The following is a 24,063-nucleotide window of genomic DNA, read 5'->3' as shown; positions in this document are numbered from 1 at the left end:
AAAGGTGTCAGTTTTGTTGCCAGTTAGAAGGGTAAAAAACCAATTATCATATTTTTACTGGCAAATAAGGTTCCCATAGTGTAGATGCTTGCCCCGAGCTCTCATACTCTGATGGTGCATTGTCTTTTATTTGTGCGCCTTTTGGCGTCATCTGGTCCAACCCATGTGAGACTAGGCTCTAAGGAAAGCTGTCTCGGGTGTGGACCAATCAACTTCAAGGACAGTGCACATTTTCAGAGTTATGTCTTTTGTTTGTATTATGACTGCAGGTATTGCGGTCTATGCAAACATGACTCCTTGTAAAAAGGTGTCAGTTTTGTTGCCAGATAGAAGGGTAAAAAACCAATTATCATATTTTTACTGGCAAATGAGGTTCCCATAGTGTAGATGCTTGCCCCGAGCTCTCATACTCTGATGGTGCATTGTCTTTGAGTTGTGCGCCTTTTGGCGTCATCTGGTCCAACCCATGTGAGACTAGGCTCTAAGGAAAGCTGTCTCGGGTGTGGACCAATCAACTTCAAGGACAGTTCACATTATCAGAGTTAAGTCTTTTGTTTGTATTATGACTGCAGGTATTGCGGTCTATGCAAACATGACTCCTTGTAAAAAGGTGTCAGTTTTGTTGCCAGATAGAAGGGTAAAAAACCAATTATCATATTTTTACTGGCAAATGAGGTTCCCATAGTGTAGATGCTTGCCCCGAGCTCTCATACTCTGATGGTGCATTGTCTTTGAGTTGTGCGCCTTTTGGCGTCATCTGGTCCAACCCATGTGAGACTAGGCTCTAAGGAAAGCTGTCTCGGGTGTGGACCAATCAACTTCAAGGACAGTGCACATTATCAGAGTTATGTCTTTTGTTTGTATTATGACTGCAGGTATTGCGGTCTATGCAAACATGACTCCTTGTAAAAAGGTGTCAGTTTTGTTGCCAGATAGAAGGGTAAAAAACCAATTATCATATTTTTACTGGCAAATGAGGTTCCCATAGTGTAGATGCTTGCCCCGAGCTCTCATACTCTGATGGTGCATTGTCTTTGAGTTGTGCGCCTTTTGGCGTCATCTGGTCCAACCCATGTGAGACTATGCTCTAAGGAAAGCTGTCTCGGGTGTGGACCAATCAACTTCAAGGACAGTGCACATTATCAGAGTTATGTCTTTTGTTTGTATTATGACTGCAGGTATTGCGGTCTATGCAAACATGACTCCTTGTAAAAAGGTGTCAGTTTTGTTGCCAGATAGAAGGGTAAAAAACCAATTATCATATTTTTACTGGCAAATGAGGTTCCCATAGTGTAGATGCTTGCCCCGAGCTCTCATACTCTGATGGTGCATTGTCTTTGAGTTGTGCGCCTTTTGGCGTCATCTGGTCCAACCCATGTGAGACTAGGCTCTAAGGAAAGCTGTCTCGGGTGTGGACCAATCAACTTCAAGGACAGTGCACATTATCAGAGTTAAGTCTTTTGTTTGTATTATGACTGCAGGTATTGCGGTCTATGCAAACATGACTCCTTGTAAAAAGGTGTCAGTTTTGTTGCCAGATAGAAGGGTAAAAAACCAATGATCATATTTTTACTGGCAAATGAGGTTCCCATAGTGTAGATGCTTGCCCCGAGCTCTCATACTCTGATGGTGCATTGTCTTTGAGTTGTGCGCCTTTTGGCGTCATCTGGTCCAACCCATGTGAGACTAGGCTCTAAGGAAAGCTGTCTCGGGTGTGGACCAATCAACTTCAAGGACAGTGCACATTATCAGAGTTATGTCTTTTGTTTGTATTATGACTGCAGGTATTGCGGTCTATGCAAACATGACTCCTTGTAAAAAGGTGTCAGTTTTGTTGCCAGATAGAAGGGTAAAAAACCAATTATCATATTTTTACTGGCAAATGAGGTTCCCATAGTGTAGATGCTTGCCCCGAGCTCTCATACTCTGATGGTGCATTGTCTTTGAGTTGTGCGCCTTTTGGCGTCATCTGGTCCAACCCATGTGAGACTAGGCTCTAAGGAAAGCTGTCTCGGGTGTGGACCAATCAACTTCAAGGACAGTTCACATTATCAGAGTTAAGTCTTTTGTTTGTATTATGACTGCAGGTATTGCGGTCTATGCAAACATGACTCCTTGTAAAAAGGTGTCAGTTTTGTTGCCAGATAGAAGGGTAAAAAACCAATTATCATATTTTTACTGGCAAATGAGGTTCCCATAGTGTAGATGCTTGCCCCGAGCTCTCATACTCTGATGGTGCATTGTCTTTGAGTTGTGCGCCTTTTGGCGTCATCTGGTCCAACCCATGTGAGACTAGGCTCTAAGGAAAGCTGTCTCGGGTGTGGACCAATCAACTTCAAGGACAGTTCACATTATCAGAGTTAAGTCTTTTGTTTGTATTATGACTGCAGGTATTGCGGTCTATGCAAACATGACTCCTTGTAAAAAGGTGTCAGTTTTGTTGCCAGATAGAAGGGTAAAAAACCAATTATCATATTTTTACTGGCAAATGAGGTTCCCATAGTGTAGATGCTTGCCCCGAGCTCTCATACTCTGATGGTGCATTGTCTTTGAGTTGTGCGCCTTTTGGCGTCATCTGGTCCAACCCATGTGAGACTAGGCTCTAAGGAAAGCTGTCTCGGGTGTGGACCAATCAACTTCAAGGACAGTGCACATTATCAGAGTTATGTCTTTTGTTTGTATTATGACTGCAGGTATTGCGGTCTATGCAAACATGACTCCTTGTAAAAAGGTGTCAGTTTTGTTGCCAGATAGAAGGGTAAAAAACCAATTATCATATTTTTACTGGCAAATGAGGTTCCCATAGTGTAGATGCTTGCCCCGAGCTCTCATACTCTGATGGCGCATTGTCTTTGAGTTGTGCGCCTTTTGGCGTCATCTGGTCCAACCCATGTGAGACTAGGCTCTAAGGAAAGCTGTCTCGGGTGTGGACCAATCAACTTCAAGGACAGTTCACATTATCAGAGTTAAGTCTTTTGTTTGTATTATGACTGCAGGTATTGCGGTCTATGCAAACATGACTCCTTGTAAAAAGGTGTCAGTTTTGTTGCCAGATAGAAGGGTAAAAAACCAATTATCATATTTTTACTGGCAAATGAGGTTCCCATAGTGTAGATGCTTGCCCCGAGCTCTCATACTCTGATGGTGCATTGTCTTTGAGTTGTGCGCCTTTTGGCGTCATCTGGTCCAACCCATGTGAGACTAGGCTCTAAGGAAAGCTGTCTCGGGTGTGGACCAATCAACTTCAAGGACAGTGCACATTATCAGAGTTATGTCTTTTGTTTGTATTATGACTGCAGATATTGCGGTCTATGCAAACATGACTCCTTGTAAAAAGGTGTCAGTTTTGTTGCCAGATAGAAGGGTAAAAAACCAATTATCATATTTTTACTGGCAAATGAGGTTCCCATAGTGTAGATGCTTGCCCCGAGCTCTCATACTCTGATGGTGCATTGTCTTTGAGTTGTGCGCCTTTTGGCGTCATCTGGTCCAACCCATGTGAGACTAGGCTCTAAGGAAAGCTGTCTCGGGTGTGGATCAATCAACTTCAAGGACAGTGCACATTATCAGAGTTATGTCTTTTGTTTGTATTATGACTGCAGGTATTGCGGTCTATGCAAACATGACTCCTTGTAAAAAGGTGTCAGTTTTGTTGCCAGATAGAAGGGTAAAAAACCAATTATCATATTTTTACTGGCAAATGAGGTTCCCATAGTGTAGATGCTTGCCGCGAGCTCTCATACTCTGATGGTGCATTGTCTTTGAGTTGTGCGCCTTTTGGCGTCATCTGGTCCAACCCATGTGAGACTAGGCTCTAAGGAAAGCTGTCTCGGGTGTGGACCAATCAACTTCAAGGACAGTGCACATTATCAGAGTTAAGTCTTTTGTTTGTATTATGACTGCAGGTATTGCGGTCTATGCAAACATGACTCCTTGTAAAAAGGTGTCAGTTTTGTTGCCAGATAGAAGGGTAAAAAACCAATTATCATATTTTTACTGGCAAATGAGGTTCCCATAGTGTAGATGCTTGCCCCGAGCTCTCATACTCTGATGGTGCATTGTCTTTGAGTTGTGCGCCTTTTGGCGTCATCTGGTCCAACCCATGTGAGACTAGGCTCTAAGGAAAGCTGTCTCGGGTGTGGACCAATCAACTTCAAGGACAGTGCACATTATCAGAGTTAAGTCTTTTGTTTGTATTATGACTGCAGGTATTGCGGTCTATGCAAACATGACTCCTTGTAAAAAGGTGTCAGTTTTGTTGCCAGATAGAAGGGTAAAAAACCAATTATCATATTTTTACTGGCAAATAAGGTTCCCATAGTGTAGATGCTTGCCCCGAGCTCTCATACTCTGATGGTGCATTGTCTTTTTTTTGTGCGCCTTTTGGCGTCATCTGGTCCAACCCATGTGAGACTAGGCTCTAAGGAAAGCTGTCTCGGGTGTGGACCAATCAACTTCAAGGACAGTGCACATTTTCAGAGTTATGTCTTTTGTTTGTATTATGACTGCAGGTATTGCGGTCTATGCAAACATGACTCCTTGTAAAAAGGTGTCAGTTTTGTTGCCAGATAGAAGGGTAAAAAACCAATTATCATATTTTTACTGGCAAATGAGGTTCCCATAGTGTAGATGCTTGCCCCGAGCTCTCATACTCTGATGGTGCATTGTCTTTGAGTTGTGCGCCTTTTGGCGTCATCTGGTCCAACCCATGTGAGACTAGGCTCTAAGGAAAGCTGTCTCGGGTGTGGACCAATCAACTTCAAGGACAGTTCACATTATCAGAGTTAAGTCTTTTGTTTGTATTATGACTGCAGGTATTGCGGTCTATGCAAACATGACTCCTTGTAAAAAGGTGTCAGTTTTGTTGCCAGATAGAAGGGTAAAAAACCAATTATCATATTTTTACTGGCAAATGAGGTTCCCATAGTGTAGATGCTTGCCCCGAGCTCTCATACTCTGATGGTGCATTGTCTTTGAGTTGTGCGCCTTTTGGCGTCATCTGGTCCAACCCATGTGAGACTAGGCTCTAAGGAAAGCTGTCTCGGGTGTGGACCAATCAACTTCAAGGACAGTGCACATTATCAGAGTTATGTCTTTTGTTTGTATTATGACTGCAGGTATTGCGGTCTATGCAAACATGACTCCTTGTAAAAAGGTGTCAGTTTTGTTGCCAGATAGAAGGGTAAAAAACCAATTATCATATTTTTACTGGCAAATGAGGTTCCCATAGTGTAGATGCTTGCCCCGAGCTCTCATACTCTGATGGTGCATTGTCTTTGAGTTGTGCGCCTTTTGGCGTCATCTGGTCCAACCCATGTGAGACTAGGCTCTAAGGAAAGCTGTCTCGGGTGTGGACCAATCAACTTCAAGGACAGTGCACATTATCAGAGTTATGTCTTTTGTTTGTATTATGACTGCAGGTATTGCGGTCTATGCAAACATGACTCCTTGTAAAAAGGTGTCAGTTTTGTTGCCAGATAGAAGGGTAAAAAACCAATTATCATATTTTTACTGGCAAATGAGGTTCCCATAGTGTAGATGCTTGCCCCGAGCTCTCATACTCTGATGGTGCATTGTCTTTGAGTTGTGCGCCTTTTGGCGTCATCTGGTCCAACCCATGTGAGACTAGGCTCTAAGGAAAGCTGTCTCGGGTGTGGACCAATCAACTTCAAGGACAGTGCACATTATCAGAGTTAAGTCTTTTGTTTGTATTATGACTGCAGGTATTGCGGTCTATGCAAACATGACTCCTTGTAAAAAGGTGTCAGTTTTGTTGCCAGATAGAAGGGTAAAAAACCAATGATCATATTTTTACTGGCAAATGAGGTTCCCATAGTGTAGATGCTTGCCCCGAGCTCTCATACTCTGATGGTGCATTGTCTTTGAGTTGTGCGCCTTTTGGCGTCATCTGGTCCAACCCATGTGAGACTAGGCTCTAAGGAAAGCTGTCTCGGGTGTGGACCAATCAACTTCAAGGACAGTGCACATTATCAGAGTTATGTCTTTTGTTTGTATTATGACTGCAGGTATTGCGGTCTATGCAAACATGACTCCTTGTAAAAAGGTGTCAGTTTTGTTGCCAGATAGAAGGGTAAAAAACCAATTATCATATTTTTACTGGCAAATGAGGTTCCCATAGTGTAGATGCTTGCCCCGAGCTCTCATACTCTGATGGTGCATTGTCTTTGAGTTGTGCGCCTTTTGGCGTCATCTGGTCCAACCCATGTGAGACTAGGCTCTAAGGAAAGCTGTCTCGGGTGTGGACCAATCAACTTCAAGGACAGTTCACATTATCAGAGTTAAGTCTTTTGTTTGTATTATGACTGCAGGTATTGCGGTCTATGCAAACATGACTCCTTGTAAAAAGGTGTCAGTTTTGTTGCCAGATAGAAGGGTAAAAAACCAATTATCATATTTTTACTGGCAAATGAGGTTCCCATAGTGTAGATGCTTGCCCCGAGCTCTCATACTCTGATGGTGCATTGTCTTTGAGTTGTGCGCCTTTTGGCGTCATCTGGTCCAACCCATGTGAGACTAGGCTCTAAGGAAAGCTGTCTCGGGTGTGGACCAATCAACTTCAAGGACAGTTCACATTATCAGAGTTAAGTCTTTTGTTTGTATTATGACTGCAGGTATTGCGGTCTATGCAAACATGACTCCTTGTAAAAAGGTGTCAGTTTTGTTGCCAGATAGAAGGGTAAAAAACCAATTATCATATTTTTACTGGCAAATGAGGTTCCCATAGTGTAGATGCTTGCCCCGAGCTCTCATACTCTGATGGTGCATTGTCTTTGAGTTGTGCGCCTTTTGGCGTCATCTGGTCCAACCCATGTGAGACTAGGCTCTAAGGAAAGCTGTCTCGGGTGTGGACCAATCAACTTCAAGGACAGTGCACATTATCAGAGTTATGTCTTTTGTTTGTATTATGACTGCAGGTATTGCGGTCTATGCAAACATGACTCCTTGTAAAAAGGTGTCAGTTTTGTTGCCAGATAGAAGGGTAAAAAACCAATTATCATATTTTTACTGGCAAATGAGGTTCCCATAGTGTAGATGCTTGCCCCGAGCTCTCATACTCTGATGGCGCATTGTCTTTGAGTTGTGCGCCTTTTGGCGTCATCTGGTCCAACCCATGTGAGACTAGGCTCTAAGGAAAGCTGTCTCGGGTGTGGACCAATCAACTTCAAGGACAGTTCACATTATCAGAGTTAAGTCTTTTGTTTGTATTATGACTGCAGGTATTGCGGTCTATGCAAACATGACTCCTTGTAAAAAGGTGTCAGTTTTGTTGCCAGATAGAAGGGTAAAAAACCAATTATCATATTTTTACTGGCAAATGAGGTTCCCATAGTGTAGATGCTTGCCCCGAGCTCTCATACTCTGATGGTGCATTGTCTTTGAGTTGTGCGCCTTTTGGCGTCATCTGGTCCAACCCATGTGAGACTAGGCTCTAAGGAAAGCTGTCTCGGGTGTGGACCAATCAACTTCAAGGACAGTGCACATTATCAGAGTTATGTCTTTTGTTTGTATTATGACTGCAGGTATTGCGGTCTATGCAAACATGACTCCTTGTAAAAAGGTGTCAGTTTTGTTGCCAGATAGAAGGGTAAAAAACCAATTATCATATTTTTACTGGCAAATGAGGTTCCCATAGTGTAGATGCTTGCCCCGAGCTCTCATACTCTGATGGTGCATTGTCTTTGAGTTGTGCGCCTTTTGGCGTCATCTGGTCCAACCCATGTGAGACTAGGCTCTAAGGAAAGCTGTCTCGGGTGTGGATCAATCAACTTCAAGGACAGTGCACATTATCAGAGTTATGTCTTTTGTTTGTATTATGACTGCAGGTATTGCGGTCTATGCAAACATGACTCCTTGTAAAAAGGTGTCAGTTTTGTTGCCAGATAGAAGGGTAAAAAACCAATTATCATATTTTTACTGGCAAATGAGGTTCCCATAGTGTAGATGCTTGCCCCGAGCTCTCATACTCTGATGGTGCATTGTCTTTGAGTTGTGCGCCTTTTGGCGTCATCTGGTCCAACCCATGTGAGACTAGGCTCTAAGGAAAGCTGTCTCGGGTGTGGACCAATCAACTTCAAGGACAGTGCACATTATCAGAGTTAAGTCTTTTGTTTGTATTATGACTGCAGGTATTGCGGTCTATGCAAACATGACTCCTTGTAAAAAGGTGTCAGTTTTGTTGCCAGATAGAAGGGTAAAAAACCAATTATCATATTTTTACTGGCAAATGAGGTTCCCATAGTGTAGATGCTTGCCCCGAGCTCTCATACTCTGATGGTGCATTGTCTTTGAGTTGTGCGCCTTTTGGCGTCATCTGGTCCAACCCATGTGAGACTAGGCTCTAAGGAAAGCTGTCTCGGGTGTGGACCAATCAACTTCAAGGACAGTGCACATTATCAGAGTTAAGTCTTTTGTTTGTATTATGACTGCAGGTATTGCGGTCTATGCAAACATGACTCCTTGTAAAAAGGTGTCAGTTTTGTTGCCAGATAGAAGGGTAAAAAACCAATTATCATATTTTTACTGGCAAATGAGGTTCCCATAGTGTAGATGCTTGCCCCGAGCTCTCATACTCTGATGGTGCATTGTCTTTGAGTTGTGCGCCTTTTGGCGTCATCTGGTCCAACCCATGTGAGACTAGGCTCTAAGGAAAGCTGTCTCGGGTGTGGACCAATCAACTTCAAGGACAGTGCACATTATCAGAGTTATGTCTTTTGTTTGTATTATGACTGCAGGTATTGCGGTCTATGCAAACATGACTCCTTGTAAAAAGGTGTCAGTTTTGTTGCCAGATAGAAGGGTAAAAAACCAATTATCATATTTTTACTGGCAAATGAGGTTCCCATAGTGTAGATGCTTGCCCCGAGCTCTCATACTCTGATGGTGCATTGTCTTTGAGTTGTGCGCCTTTTGGCGTCATCTGGTCCAACCCATGTGAGACTAGGCTCTAAGGAAAGCTGTCTCGGGTGTGGACCAATCAACTTCAAGGACAGTGCACATTATCAGAGTTATGTCTTTTGTTTGTATTATGACTGCAGGTATTGCGGTCTATGCAAACATGACTCCTTGTAAAAAGGTGTCAGTTTTGTTGCCAGATAGAAGGGTAAAAAACCAATTATCATATTTTTACTGGCAAATGAGGTTCCCATAGTGTAGATGCTTGCCCCGAGCTCTCCTACTCTGATGGTGCATTGTCTTTGAGTTGTGCGCCTTTTGGCGTCATCTGGTCCAACCCATGTGAGACTAGGCTCTAAGGAAAGCTGTCTCGGGTGTGGACCAATCAACTTCAAGGACAGTGCACATTATCAGAGTTATGTCTTTTGTTTGTATTATGACTGCAGGTATTGCGGTCTATACAAACATGACTCCTTGTAAAAAGGTGTCAGTTTTGTTGCCAGATAGAAGGGTAAAAAACCAATTATCATATTTTTACTGGCAAATGAGGTTCCCATAGTGTAGATGCTTGCCCCGAGCTCTCATACTCTGATGGTGCATTGTCTTTGAGTTGTGCGCCTTTTGGCGTCATCTGGTCCAACCCATGTGAGACTAGGCTCTAAGGAAAGCTGTCTCGGGTGTGGACCAATCAACTTCAAGGACAGTGCACATTATCAGAGTTAAGTCTTTTGTTTGTATTATGACTGCAGGTATTGCGGTCTATGCAAACATGACTCCTTGTAAAAAGGTGTCAGTTTTGTTGCCAGATAGAAGGGTAAAAAACCAATTATCATATTTTTACTGGCAAATGAGGTTCCCATAGTGTAGATGCTTGCCCCGAGCTCTCATACTCTGATGGTGCATTGTCTTTGAGTTGTGCGCCTTTTGGCGTCATCTGGTCCAACCCATGTGAGACTAGGCTCTAAGGAAAGCTGTCTCGGGTGTGGACCAATCAACTTCAAGGACAGTGCACATTATCAGAGTTATGTCTTTTGTTTGTATTATGACTGCAGGTATTGCGGTCTATGCAAACATGACTCCTTGTAAAAAGGTGTCAGTTTTGTTGCCAGATAGAAGGGTAAAAAACCAATTATCATATTTTTACTGGCAAATGAGGTTCCCATAGTGTAGATGCTTGCCCCGAGCTCTCATACTCTGATGGTGCATTGTCTTTGAGTTGTGCGCCTTTTGGCGTCATCTGGTCCAACCCATGTGAGACTAGGCTCTAAGGAAAGCTGTCTCGGGTGTGGACCAATCAACTTCAAGGACAGTGCACATTATCAGAGTTAAGTCTTTTGTTTGTATTATGACTGCAGGTATTGCGGTCTATGCAAACATGACTCCTTGTAAAAAGGTGTCAGTTTTGTTGCCAGATAGAAGGGTAAAAAACCAATTATCATATTTTTACTGGCAAATGAGGTTCCCATAGTGTAGATGCTTGCCCCGAGCTCTCATACTCTGATGGTGCATTGTCTTTGAGTTGTGCGCCTTTTGGCGTCATCTGGTCCAACCCATGTGAGACTAGGCTCTAAGGAAAGCTGTCTCGGGTGTGGACCAATCAACTTCAAGGACAGTGCACATTATCACAGTTAAGTCTTTTGTTTGTATTATGACTGCAGGTATTGCGGTCTATGCAAACATGACTCCTTGTAAAAAGGTGTCAGTTTTGTTGCCAGATAGAAGGGTAAAAAAACAATTATCATATTTTTACTGGCAAATGAGGTTCCCATAGTGTAGATGCTTGCCCCGAGCTCTCATACTCTGATGGTGCATTGTCTTTGAGTTGTGCGCCTTTTGGCGTCATCTGGTCCAACCCATGTGAGACTAGGCTCTAAGGAAAGCTGTCTCGGGTGTGGACCAATCAACTTCAAGGACAGTGCACATTATCAGAGTTATGTCTTTTGTTTGTATTATGACTGCAGGTATTGCGGTCTATGCAAACATGACTCCTTGTAAAAAGGTGTCAGTTTTGTTGCCAGATAGAAGGGTAAAAAAACAATTATCATATTTTTACTGGCAAATGAGGTTCCCATAGTGTAGATGCTTGCCCCGAGCTCTCATACTCTGATGGGGCATTGTCTTTGAGTTGTGCGCCTTTTGGCGTCATCTGGTCCAACCCATGTGAGACTAGGCTCTAAGGAAAGCTGTCTCGGGTGTGGACCAATCAACTTCAAGGACAGTGCACATTATCAGAGTTATGTCTTTTGTTTGTATTATGACTGCAGGTATTGCGGTCTATGCAAACATGACTCCTTGTAAAAAGGTGTCAGTTTTGTTGCCAGATAGAAGGGTAAAAAACCAATTATCATATTTTTACTGGCAAATGAGGTTCCCATAGTGTAGATGCTTGCCCCGAGCTCTCATACTCTGATGGTGCATTGTCTTTGAGTTGTGCGCCTTTTGGCGTCATCTGGTCCAACCCATGTGAGACTAGGCTCTAAGGAAAGCTGTCTCGGGTGTGGACCAATCAACTTCAAGGACAGTGCACATTATCAGAGTTATGTCTTTTGTTTGTATTATGACTGCAGGTATTGCGGTCTATGCAAACATGACTCCTTGTAAAAAGGTGTCAGTTTTGTTGCCAGATAGAAGGGTAAAAAAACAATTATCATATTTTTACTGGCAAATGAGGTTCCCATAGTGTAGATGCTTGCCCCGAGCTCTCATACTCTGATGGTGCATTGTCTTTGAGTTGTGCGCCTTTTGGCGTCATCTGGTCCAACCCATGTGAGACTAGGCTCTAAGGAAAGCTGTCTCGGATGTGGACCAATCAACTTCAAGGACAGTGCACATTATCAGATTTATGTCTTTTGTTTGTATTATGACTGCAGGTATTGCGGTCTATGCAAACATGACTCCTTGTAAAAAGGTGTCAGTTTTGTTGCCAGATAGAAGGGTAAAAAACCAATTATCATATTTTACTGGCAAATGAGGTTCCCATAGTGTAGATGCTTGCCCCGAGCTCTCATACTCTGATGGTGCATTGTCTTTGAGTTGTGCGCCTTTTGGCGTCATCTGGTCCAACCCATGTGAGACTAGGCTCTAAGGAAAGCTGTCTCGGGTGTGGACCAATCAACTTCAAGGACAGTGCACATTATCAGAGTTATGTCTTTTGTTTGTATTATGACTGCAGGTATTGCGGTCTATGCAAACATGACTCCTAGTAAAAAGGTGTCAGTTTTGTTGCCAGATAGAAGGGTAAAAAAACAATTATCATATTTTTACTGGCAAATGAGGTTCCCATAGTGTAGATGCTTGCCCCGAGCTCTCATACTCTGATGGTGCATTGTCTTTGAGTTGTGCGCCTTTTGGCGTCATCTGGTCCAACCCATGTGAGACTAGGCGCTAAGGAAAGCTGTCTCGGGTGTGGACCAATCAACTTCAAGGACAGTGCACATTATCAGAGTTATGTCTTTTGTTTGTATTATGACTGCAGGTATTGCGGTCTATGCAAACATGACTCCTTGTAAAAAGGTGTCAGTTTTGTTGCCAGATAGAAGGGTAAAAAAACAATTATCATATTTTTACTGGCAAATGAGGTTCCCATAGTGTAGATGCTTGCCCCGAGCTCTCATACTCTGATGGTGCATTGTCTTTGAGTTGTGCGCCTTTTGGCGTCATCTAGTCCAACCCATGTGAGACTAGGCTCTAAGGAAAGCTGTCTCGGGTGTGGACCAATCAACTTCAAGGACAGTGCACATTATCAGAGTTATGTCTTTTGTTTGTATTATGACTGCAGGTATTGCGGTCTATGCAAACATGACTCCTTGTAAAAAGGTGTCAGTTTTGTTGCCAGATAGAAGGGTAAAAAACCAATTATCATGTTTTTACTGGCAAATGAGGTTCCCATAGTGTAGAAATAATCTCTAATACTAAATATATAATCGCTTGAAATGAAGAAGGATTTATCTTTAAAATTTCAGGCTTTTGAGTGCACCAGGTGATTTAACGTTTGGTGAAATTAACGTTATAAAAGGGAACAGCAAGTGATTTTAAATTGTAATAACAATGAGAGCCAGTGGCCAAAACATTTTAAAAAGTGTAGCTCTCCCCGACGGGGAATTGAACCCCGGTCTCCCGCGTGACAGGCGGGGATACTAACCACTATACTATCGAGGATTCGCTCAGAATGAGGCTGATTGTAGATTTACTGAAATTATAAGAAGTAGAAATGAACCCATATACTCGGCATATTACCGATTGAAATGAAGAGGGGTTTATCTTTAAAAGTTCAAGCTGGTTAGAGCAGCAGGTTACTTATCAATTGGTGAAAATCACGTGATTAAAGTCAAGAGCAAGTCCTTTTAAATTGTAATAACAATGAGAGCCAGTGGCCATTTTTTTAAAAAGAGTTGCTCTCCCCGACGGGGAATTGAACCCTGGTCTCCCGCGTTACATGTGGGGAACCTAACGACTTTACTATCGAGGACTCGGTCAGAGTGGGGCAGATTTGTGATTGACAGAAATTGCAACTAGGAATAATCTCTAATACTTAATAAATAATCGTTTGAAATGAAGAAGGAGTCATCTTTAAAAGTTCATGCTTTTGAGTGCAGCAGGTGACTTAACGTTTGGTGAAATTAACGTTATAAAAGGGAACAGCAAGTGATTTTAAATTGTAATAACAATGAGAGCCAGTGGCCAAAAAATTTAAAAAGTGTAGCTCTCCCCGACGGGGAATTGAACCCAGGTCTCCCGCGTGACAGGCAGGGATACTAACCACTATACTATCGAGGACTCGCTCGGAATGCGACTGATTCTAGATTGACTGATATTATAACAAGTAGAAATGAACCCATCTTCTCGGCATATTACTGATTGAAATGAAGAGGGGTTTATCTTTAAAAGTTCAAGCTGGTTAGAGCAGCAGGTTACCTAACGATTAGGGAAAATAACGTGATTAAAGTCAAGAGCAAGTCCTTTTAAATTGTAATAACAATGAGAGCCAGTGGCCATTTTTTAAAAAAAGAGTTGCTCTCCCCGACGGGGAATTGAACCCTGGTCTCCCGCGTTACATGTGGAAACCTAACGACTTTACTACCGAGGACTCAGTCAGAGTGTGGCTAATTCGTGATTGACAGCAATTATAAGAAAAAAAACTCATATTCTCAGTAAATAATAGCTTGAAATGAAGAAGAATTCATCTTTAAAAGTTCAGGCTTTTGAGTGCAGCAGGTGACTCAACGTTTGGTGAAATTAACGTGATAAAAGGGGACAGCAAGTAATTTTAAATTGTGATAACAATGAGAGCCAACGGCTATTTTTTAAAAAAAGAGTTGCTCTCCCCGACGGGGAATTGAACCCTGGTCTCCCGCGTTACATGTGGAAACCTAACGACTTTACTATCGAGGACTCAGTCAAAGTGTGGCTAATTCGTGATTGACAGCAATTATAACAAAAACAACTCATATTCTCAGTAAATAATAGCTTGAAATGAAGAAGGATTCATCTTTAAAAGTTCAGGCTTTTGAGTGCAGCAGGTGACTCAGGTATGTGGATGACACTTTCGTCATTTGGCCACACGGCCTCCCAGCATTGAACCACTTCTTGGACCACATCAACTCCAGACATCCATCAATCAGATTCACCATGGAAGTGGAGAAAGATGGCAAACTACCATTCTTAGATATTCTGTTTGAGAGGAGACCTAATGGATCCTTGGGACATTCTGTCTACAGGAAAGCCACCCACACAGATTCCTACTTGAAACCAGATTCCCACCACCACCCATCTCAAAAGAATTCTCTCATCAAAACGCTATACCACAGAGCTCATGGCATTCCTGACCAACACCACCTGGCCAGTGAATTGAGACATGTACATCGGGCCCTCAGGATGAACGGATACTCTGAACGCACCATCCGACAAGCTGTTTCTCCCACCATACAGAAACAGCCACTTGAAACTCCGATCAAAACTGTCACGTTACCATACATAGCAGGCGTGACCAAAAAGATCTCCAAAATTCTAAACAAACACAAGATCCAAGTCCGATTCAGTACAGTACATAAAATCCGTGATCTAATTCCATCTGTGAAGGATGTCATCCCTGACTTGCAATACCCTGGAGTCTATAAAATGAGTTGCAGCTGTGGTGACTGTTACATTGGGGAAACGAAACGTCATGTCTCTGATCGTGTTCGCGAGCACAAGTCAGATTTGAAACACGGCAGAACTGATTCTTCGGCCGTTGCCGATCATTGCTACAACTCGGTGGGCTCTCATGAGATTGTTTTCTCCGAGACTAAGGTGCTCTGCAAACCCTCTGGCTACCATCAAAGGTTTGTACACGAAGCTATTCAGATATACAAACACAGACATAATTTCAACCGTGATAATGGGTACAAACTTAGTAATCATTGGAAAGATGTTATCAACCATGCAAAAAAGACATAATTACACATTTTTGGACCATCTTATCTGACAGGCACTATTTTACTTTACTTTACCGAGTGTTAACATCCCCAGTGTTTAACAGTACTCTCTTTATTGTTCAGCCAGCACTGGTATAAACATGTGCATTTTCGTTCTTTTCTATCATGTGTATCAACAGGTGCTTGTACTTACACATGTCCACGTACACTTGCACCCCACATTCTCTTTTGGCCTCCCCTCCCCCTCTCCGTCCAATACGTTGGCGTGTGCAGCAGTAGTTGCTTGCGCACAACCACGTCCACGCCGTTGACTCTCGTGTACCACGTCGTGCATTCTTTTGGCCCAGCCCCCCTCCCCATACGTTCTACGTAGCACTTCTTGCCTTATTTTAGCCCCGCCCCCCTCCCTCCCTCCCGATACGTTCCATTCATTGGCTACCACATTCTGATGAGCTCCCCCCCCTCTCCTCCCCCCTCAACTTGCTTTTTAGGGATTACATCTTGAATCCTTGCCTCACTTGATGCAGTAAATCTGGCTGTGACGGTCCCACCTGATGACGGAGACTTGTGTTGCCTCGGAAACGTCGTGATTTTTATTGTTTTATTTTTATTAATTTCATTTTTTACCTACGTGACTTTACCGAAAGAACTAAGAGTAGGTGACTCAACGTTTGGTGAAATTAACGTGATGAAAGGGAACAGCAAGTAATTTTAAATTGTAATAACAATTTAACACTTAGGCTGTATGGGCTACCAAAGATCCATAAAAAAGGCATCCGTTTACAACCCATAGTCAGTACAATTGGCTCTGCCACATATAAATTAGCAAAATATGTAACTAAACAAATACAGCCCTACATCGGTAGGACATCATCATTCATAAGAAATTCAGAACATCTTGTGAATATGATCAATGATATTAAACTTAACCCTAATGATATTTTGGTGAGTTTTGATGTGATTTCGATATTCACTAAGGTTCCAGTGAGCGAGTCGCTTAAATTACTTGATACACTGGTAAAGAATACAGATTTACCAAAAGATATTCCGAAACTCGCTGACCATTGTTTAAATAACACTTACTTCTTATGGAGAGGTGAATTCTTTAAACAAAGGGAGGGAGCAGCAATGGGCTCTCCTTTATCTCCTGCTATAGCAAATTTGTACATGGAAAACTTTGAAACCAGAGCACTTGCCTCGAGCACATTAAAACCATCCTTTTGGTTTAGATATGTGGATGACACTTTGGTTGTCTGGCCACATGGTAAAGATACACTTAACGATTTTCTAAATCATCTCAATGCACAAAACCCGGCCATTCAGTTCACCATGGAAATGGAGGTGAATAACACACTCCCGTTCCTGGATATTTTACTTGGGCATGGCCTAAATGGTAAAATAACACACAGCGTTTACAGAAAGCAAACGCACACTGATGCCTATCTGAATGCGAAATCGCATCATCACCCAGCTCAGAAATCCTCTCTTATCAAGACGCTCATACATCGGGCTAAAACAGTGTCAGATGATGAAAGTCTAGTGAGAGAGATTAAACATGTTAAAGAAGCACTAAGACAGAATGGCTACAATAATGCTCAAATTAACAGAGCACTAAATGCCAAATCACGATCGCAAAGCAACACTGCTGAAAGCGATCAGATTATTAAAACAATAAAAATACCATTTATCTCAGGAGTAACTGACAAATTAGCCCGTGTTTTGCAAAAGCAAAACATTACAGTAAGATTTGGTACAGTACACAATATTCAACAACTAGTAACGTGCACTAAAGACGAATTACCTAAATTATCAACAGAAGGTGTATATCGGATTAATTGTGTATGTGGCAGATGCTATATTGGACAGACAGGGCGTAACGTTAGTGTAAGACTAAAAGAACACCAGAGAAATATTAAACTATCGCAAACACAACTGTCGGCAGTGGCAGAACATGCTTGCCAACAGGGACACTCAATTGATTTTGACAACGTTGAAGTGCTGTGTAAAACTAGTTACTACTGGCAAAGACTAATTAGAGAATCCATTGAGATTGAGAGAAACAGAAATAACTTTAATCGCTCAGACAGCTACAGGCTTGGTGCGGCCTGGAAGCGTATTATTAAATAAGATGCATTACAATTCCTTATAAGGGAAACAAGCACTAACTGATGATTAATGTAGCATAATCACAATAGAACACATTCCAAATGATTACTAATCTACAACTCGCATCGTAACAATAGCCTTATTACTAATCAAGTATATAATTACAATAACCCCCCCTCAAATCTTTGCACCTGATGAGTTAATGAGTTAATGATGACGTCACCCTGCTGCTGCTCTATATAAGAACGGGAGACACAGCAGAGCCTCACCATTCTGGCGAATTGCCCGATGATGCTGGATGCAATTACCAGCGAAACGTCGTACTCAAATTGTAAATGATGTGGTTTCACGCTTCAACACACCGGTGGGCTAAAGCAGTGAACTATTTGTCTTTTGTCAACGTGACACTTTTTTACTGATTGGCCGTGTCGGGTGGTGGAGGGTTACGACACATTTATAAATAACGCGATCTAAACCCAAAATCGTTGATTATGTAATAACAATGAGAGCCAGTGGCCATTTTCTTTTTAAAAAGAGTTGCTCTCCCCGACGGAGAATTGAACCCCGGTCTCCCGCGTAACAGGCGGGGATACTAACCTCAATACTATCGAGGACTCGCTCAGAATCAGGCTGATTGTAGATTGACTGAAATTATAAGAAATAGAAATGAACCCATATACACGGCATATTACCGATTGAAATGAAGAGGGGTTTATCTTTAAAAGTTCAAGCTGGTTAGAGCAGCAGGTTACCTAACGATTAGGGAAAATCACATGATTAAAGTCAAGAGCAAGTCCTTTCAAATAGTAATAACAATAAGGCGAGCCAGAGGCCAAAACATTTTTTAAAAGAGTAGTTCTCCCCGACGGGGAATTGAACCCTGGTCTCCCGCGTTCCATGTGGGGAAACTAACGACGTTACTATCGAGGACTCGGTCAGAGTGTGGCTAATTCGTGATTGACAGCAATTATAACAAATAAAAACTCATATTCTCAGCAGATAATAGCTTGAAATGAAGAAGGATTCATCTTTAAAAGTTCAGGCTTTTGAGTGCAGCAGGTGACTCAACGTTTGGTGTAATTAACGTGATAAAAGGGTACAGCAAGTAATTTTAAATTGTAATAACAATGAGAGCCAGCGGCTATTTTTTTAAAAAAGAGTTGCTCTCCCCGACGGGGAATTGAACCCTGGTCTCCCGCGTTACATGTGGAAACCTAACGACTTTACTATCGAGGACTCAGTCAGAGTGTGGCTAATTCGTGATTGACAGCAATTATAACAAAAAAACTCATATTCTCAGTAAATAATAGCTTGAAATGAAGACGAATTCATCTTTAAAAGTTCAGGCTTTTGAGTGCAGCAGGTGACTCAACGTTTGGTGAAATTAACGTGATAAAAGGGAACAGCAAGTGATTTTAAATTGTAATAACAATGAGAGCAAGTGGCCAAAAGATTTTAAAAAGTGTTGCTCTCCCCGACGGGAAATTGAACCCTGGTCTCCCGCGTGACAGGCGGGGATACTAACCACTATACTATCGATGACTCGCTCAGAATGCGACTGATTCTAGATTGACTGATATTATGACAAGTAGAAATGAACCCATATTCTCGGCATATTACCGATTGAAATGAAGAGGGGTTTATCTTTAAAAGTTCAAGCTGGTTAGAGCAGCAGGTTACCTCACGATTAGGGAAAATCACGAGATTAAAGTCAAGAGCAATACCTTTCAAATAGTAATAACAATAAGGAGAGCCAGAGGCCAAAACATTTTTTAAAAGAGTAGTTCTCCCCGACGGAGAATTGAACCCTGGTCTCCCGCGTTCCATGTGGGGAAACTAACGACGTTACTATCGATGGCTCGGTCAGAGTGGGGCTAATTCGTGATTGACAGCAAATATAACAAAAAAAATCTCATATTCTCAGTAAATAATAGCTTGAAATGAAGAAGGATTCATCTTTAAAAGTTCAGGCTTTTGAGTGCAGCAGGTGACTCAACGTTTGGTGAAATTAACGTGATAAAAGGGAACAGCAAGTAATTTTAAATTGTAATAACAATGAGAGCCAGTGGCCATTTTCTTCTTAAAAAGAGTTGCTCTCCCCGACGGGGAATTGAACCCCAGTCTCCCGCGTGACAAGCGGGGATACTAACCACTATACTATCGAGGACTCGCTCAGAATGAGGCTGATTGTAGAATGACTGATATTATAACAAGTAGAAATGAACCCATATTCTCGGCATATTACCGATTGAAATGAAGAGTGGTTTATCTTTAAAAGTTCAAGCTGGTTTGAGCAGCAGGTTACTTAACAATTGGTGAAAATCACGTGATTAAAGTCAAGAGCAAGTCCTTTTAAATTGTAATAACAATGAGAGGCAGTGGCCATTCTTTTTTAAAAGAGTAGTTCTCCCAGACGGGGAATTGAACCCTGGTCTCGCGCGTTCCATGTGGGGAAACTAACGACGTTACTATCGAGGACTCGGTCAGAGTGGGGCTAATTCGTGATTGACAGCAATTATAACAAAAAAATCTCATTTTCTCAGTAAATAATTGCTTGAAATTAAGAAGGATTCATCTTTAAAAGTTCAGGCTTTTGAGTGCAGCAGGTGACTCAACGTTTGGTGTAATTAACGTGATAAAAGGGTACAGAAAGTAATTTTAAATTGTAATAGCAATGAGAGCCAGTGGCCATTTTTTTTTTAAAAAGAGTTTTTCTCCCCGACGGGGAATTGAACCCCGGTCTCCCGCGTGACAGGCGGGGATACTAACCACTATACTATCGAGGACTCGCTCAGAATGAGGCTGATTCTAGATTGACTGAAATTATAAGAAGTAGAAATGAACCCATATACTCGGCATATTACCGATTGAAATGAAGAGGGGTTTATCTTTAAAAGTTCAAGCTGGTAAGAGCAGCAGGTTACTTCACAATTGGTGAAAATCACGTGATTGAAGTCAAGAGCAAGTCCTTTTAAATTGTAATAACAATGAGAGCCAGTGGCCATTTTTTCAAATAGAGTTGCTCTCCCCTGACGGGGAATTGAACCCTGGTCTCTCGCGTTACATGTGGGGAACCTAACGACTTTATCGAGGACACGGTCAGAGTGGGGCAGATTTGTGATTGACAGAAATTATAACTAGAAATAATCTCTAATACTTAATAAATAATCGTTTGAAATGAAGAAGGAGTCATCTTTAAAAGTTCAGGCTTTTGAGTGCAGCAGGTGACTCAACGTTTGGTGAAATTAACGTGATGAAAGGGAACAGCAAGTAATTTTAAATTGTAATAACAATTTAACACGTAGGCTGTATGGGCTACCAAAGATCCATAAAAAAGGCATCCGTTTACAACCCATAGTCAGTACAATTGGCTCTGCCACATATAAATTAGCAAAATATGTAACTAAACAAATACAGCCCTACATCGGTAGGACATCATCATTCATAAGAAATTCAGAACATCTTGTGAATATGATCAATGATATTAAACTTAACCCTAATGATATTTTGGTGAGTTTTGATGTGATTTCGATATTCACTAAGGTTCCAGTGAGCGAGTCGCTTAAATTACTTGATACACTGGTAAAGAATACAGATTTACCAAAAGATATTCCGAAACTCGCTGACCATTGTTTAAATAACACTTACTTCTTATGGAGAGGTGAATTCTTTAAACAAAGGGAGGGAGCAGCAATGGGCTCTCCTTTATCTCCTGCTATAGCAAATTTGTACATGGAAAACTTTGAAACCAGAGCACTTGCCTCGAGCACATTAAAACCATCCTTTTGGTTTAGATATGTGGATGACACTTTGGTTGTCTGGCCACATGGTAAAGATACACTTAACGATTTTCTAAATCATCTCAATGCACAAAACCCGGCCATTCAGTTCACCATGGAAATGGAGGTGAATAACACACTCCCGTTCCTGGATATTTTACTTGGGCATGGCCTAAATGGTAAAATAACACACAGCGTTTACAGAAAGCAAACGCACACTGATGCCTATCTGAATGCGAAATCGCATCATCACCCAGCTCAGAAATCCTCTCTTATCAAGACGCTCATACATCGGGCTAAAACAGTGTCAGATGATGAAAGTCTAGTGAGAGAGATTAAACATGTTAAAGAAGCACTAAGACAGAATGGCTACAATAATGCTCAAATTAACAGAGCACTAAATGCCAAATCACGATCGCAAAGCAACACTGCTGAAAGCGATCAGATTATTAAAACAATAAAAATACCATTTATCTCAGGAGTAACTGACAAATTAGCCCGTGTTTTGCAAAAGCAAAACATTACAGTAAGATTTGGTACAGTACACAATATTCAACAACTAGTAACGTGCACTAAAGACGAATTACCTAAATTATCAACAGAAGGTGTATATCGGATTAATTGTGTATGTGGCAGATGCTATATTGGACAGACAGGGCGTAACGTTAGTGTAAGACTAAAAGAACACCAGAGAAATATTAAACTATCGCAAACACAACTGTCGGCAGTGGCAGAACATGCTTGCCAACAGGGACACTCAATTGATTTTGACAACGTTGAAGTGCTGTGTAAAACTAGTTACTACTGGCAAAGACTAATTAGAGAATCCATTGAGATTGAGAGAAACAGAAATAACTTTAATCGCTCAGACAGCTACAGGCTTGGTGCGGCCTGGAAGCGTATTATTAAATAAGATGCATTACAATTCCTTATAAGGGAAACAAGCACTAACTGATGATTAATGTAGCATAATCACAATAGAACACATTCCAAATGATTACTAATCTACAACTCGCATCGTAACAATAGCCTTATTACTAATCAAGTATATAATTACAATAACCCCCCCTCAAATCTTTGCACCTGATGAGTTAATGAGTTAATGATGACGTCACCCTGCTGCTGCTCTATATAAGAACGGGAGACACAGCAGAGCCTCACCATTCTGGCGAATTGCCCGATGATGCTGGATGCAATTACCAGCGAAACGTCGTACTCAAATTGTAAATGATGTGGTTTCACGCTTCAACACACCGGTGGGCTAAAGCAGTGAACTATTTGTCTTTTGTCAACGTGACACTTTTTTACTGATTGGCCGTGTCGGGTGGTGGAGGGTTACGACACATTTATAAATAACGCGATCTAAACCCAAAATCGTTGATTATGTAATAACAATGAGAGCCAGTGGCCATTTTCTTTTTAAAAAGAGTTGCTCTCCCCGACGGAGAATTGAACCCCGGTCTCCCGCGTGACAGGCGGGGATACTAACCTCAATACTATCGAGGACTCGCTCAGAATCAGGCTGATTGTAGATTGACTGAAATTATAAGAAATAGAAATGAACCCATATACACGGCATATTACCGATTGAAATGAAGAGGGGTTTATCTTTAAAAGTTCAAGCTGGTTAGAGCAGCAGGTTACCTAACGATTAGGGAAAATCACATGATTAAAGTCAAGAGCAAGTCCTTTCAAATAGTAATAACAATAAGGCGAGCCAGAGGCCAAAACATTTTTTAAAAGAGTAGTTCTCCCCGACGGGGAATTGAACCCTGGTCTCCCGCGTTCCATGTGGGGAAACTAACGACGTTACTATCGAGGACTCGGTCAGAGTGTGGCTAATTCGTGATTGACAGCAATTATAACAAATAAAAACTCATATTCTCAGCAGATAATAGCTTGAAATGAAGAAGGATTCATCTTTAAAAGTTCAGGCTTTTGAGTGCAGCAGGTGACTCAACGTTTGGTGTAATTAACGTGATAAAAGGGTACAGCAAGTAATTTTAAATTGTAATAACAATGAGAGCCAGCGGCTATTTTTTTAAAAAAGAGTTGCTCTCCCCGACGGGGAATTGAACCCTGGTCTCCCGCGTTACATGTGGAAACCTAACGACTTTACTATCGAGGACTCAGTCAGAGTGTGGCTAATTCGTGATTGACAGCAATTATAACAAAAAAACTCATATTCTCAGTAAATAATAGCTTGAAATGAAGACGAATTCATCTTTAAAAGTTCAGGCTTTTGAGTGCAGCAGGTGACTCAACGTTTGGTGAAATTAACGTGATAAAAGGGAACAGCAAGTGATTTTAAATTGTAATAACAATGAGAGCAAGTGGCCAAAAGATTTTAAAAAGTGTCGCTCTCCCCGACGGGAAATTGAACCCCGGTCTCCCGCGTGACAGGCGGGGATACTAACCACTATACTATCGATGACTCGCTCAGAATGCGACTGATTCTAGATTGACTGATATTATGACAAGTAGAAATGAACCCATATTCTCGGCATATTACCGATTGAAATGAAGAGGGGTTTATCTTTAAAAGTTCAAGCTGGTTAGAGCAGCAGGTTACCTCACGATTAGGGAAAATCACGAGATTAAAGTCAAGAGCAATACCTTTCAAATAGTAATAACAATAAGGAGAGCCAGAGGCCAAAACATTTTTTAAAAGAGTAGTTCTCCCCGACGGAGAATTGAACCCTGGTCTCCCGCGTTCCATGTGGGGAAACTAACGACGTTACTATCGATGGCTCGGTCAGAGTGGGGCTAATTCGTGATTGACAGCAAATATAACAAAAACAATCTCATATTCTCAGTAAATAATAGCTTGAAATGAAGAAGGATTCATCTTT

General features: G+C 41.7%; 2 non-coding genes across 2 annotated transcripts; both read right to left on the bottom strand.

Moving 5' to 3' along the window:
- Positions 1–12,999: 12,999 nt before the first annotated feature.
- On the bottom strand, positions 13,000–13,071 carry TRNAD-GUC (transfer RNA aspartic acid (anticodon GUC)). The gene has a single exon. It is a non-coding gene; the product is annotated as a tRNA-Asp (tRNA).
- A 7,075-nt stretch (positions 13,072–20,146) lies between these two features.
- On the bottom strand, positions 20,147–20,218 carry TRNAD-GUC (transfer RNA aspartic acid (anticodon GUC)). The gene has a single exon. It is a non-coding gene; the product is annotated as a tRNA-Asp (tRNA).
- Between the last annotated feature and the right edge of the window lie 3,845 nt (positions 20,219–24,063).

This window comes from Lampetra planeri, chromosome 66 (genome assembly GCF_965212315.1).
Source record: "Lampetra planeri chromosome 66, kcLamPlan1.2.h2, whole genome shotgun sequence".
Classification (NCBI taxonomy): domain Eukaryota; kingdom Metazoa; phylum Chordata; class Hyperoartia; order Petromyzontiformes; family Petromyzontidae; genus Lampetra; species Lampetra planeri.
The sequence above is the reverse complement of the archived record's forward strand: the minus strand, read 5'-3'. Positions and strand labels throughout refer to the sequence as shown.